Source organism: Oncorhynchus keta, chromosome 21 (assembly GCF_023373465.1).
Source record: "Oncorhynchus keta strain PuntledgeMale-10-30-2019 chromosome 21, Oket_V2, whole genome shotgun sequence".
Taxonomy (NCBI): domain Eukaryota; kingdom Metazoa; phylum Chordata; class Actinopteri; order Salmoniformes; family Salmonidae; genus Oncorhynchus; species Oncorhynchus keta.
Window position 1 is genome coordinate 56,526,943 of NC_068441.1, and position 1,310 is coordinate 56,528,252.

Below are 1,310 nucleotides of genomic sequence, written 5' to 3' on the forward strand. Positions count from 1 at the left end.
GCAAGCATGATAACACATCACTCTCGACAGACACAAGCAAAAAAAAAAAAAAAAAAAAAAAATGTAGTAGCCTAAACATCAGCGATCTGACATTAGCGATCTCAGTCTGATCAACTGTTGGTTACGGACAGCTGCAGTCTAGCCTCCCGTGCCCAGTCCTTCTGGCCAGGGTAGATGATGCAGTAACATTCTGTATTTATAGCCCGTTTTGTTTCTGAGAACATGTGAATGAGATCAAATTTGGTTTACATTCAAACTCGGGCTGACACGGCTACCTAGACTGGAACGAATCAATATAAACAAAAGCTGACAAGACTGAGGTACGTTTTCATTACGCCTACAGTTGCATAGGGAAAGAGCACACGATGCAAACCTGCATATAGCAAGCTCAGCCCTATGTGAGTTTTTATCGTCCAATCATGTTGCCTTCTCTGTGTACACAGTAGGAACCTCCCTCCCCTTCTTTAAAATATAATTCATACGAACAACTACAAGGTTGCTACAGTTTGACAGATGTTCATACTCCCAAGGTCAGGAGTTGTTCCCATTTGACCCGATGGAAAAACTCTGGTCCCATCATAGCCCATATTAAACGTTTTATTTGTAATTTTTTTTATTTTTTACAACAGATTAATCACGTCATACCGTATCAGGTTCGGAGTTTGCCCTGGGTAGGTTACCATCTATCTGCACATGGGCCAAGAACCCAGAGTTAGCAGGCTAGAGTTTAGAGAGACAACTTACTGGTCCAGTCCACTACAGCCTTTAACAACATGATCAACTGAAGCCCATAATGTCTTCTTGTGGCTAAAACCAGAGGCCAAATAAAACTGTGTTCAAGTCAACATATCTCCAAAGTTTACCAAAACTCATCTAGTATCACATCCGAATAACAAGTTCTGTAGTGTTGTTTTAATAAACATGATGAATATTTTGTCCATAGTTATTGTTATTATTATTATTATTTTTTACAATACACAAATAAAACAGGACGGAATAGTTCAGCAGAGATACACGTCGGTATAAACCCAGTTACCCACACACACCAGATGGGTTTCAATAACGGTTTAGAAATGACTTCAATCCGACTCCCCTGTTAGTTTCAATAGGCACTTAACAAGGCCGGACGTTCCCAAAACAGCACCCTATTCCCTGTATAGTGCAGTACCTTTGCCCAGGGCAACATACAGGGATAAGTATGCTGGTTCGACCATTAGGGATGTAACCTAACAAATAATCACTTTGATGATTCTGGCTTCGATATTAAACTCATATTTGTAATGATGCACATGAACAACCCAACATGGTAA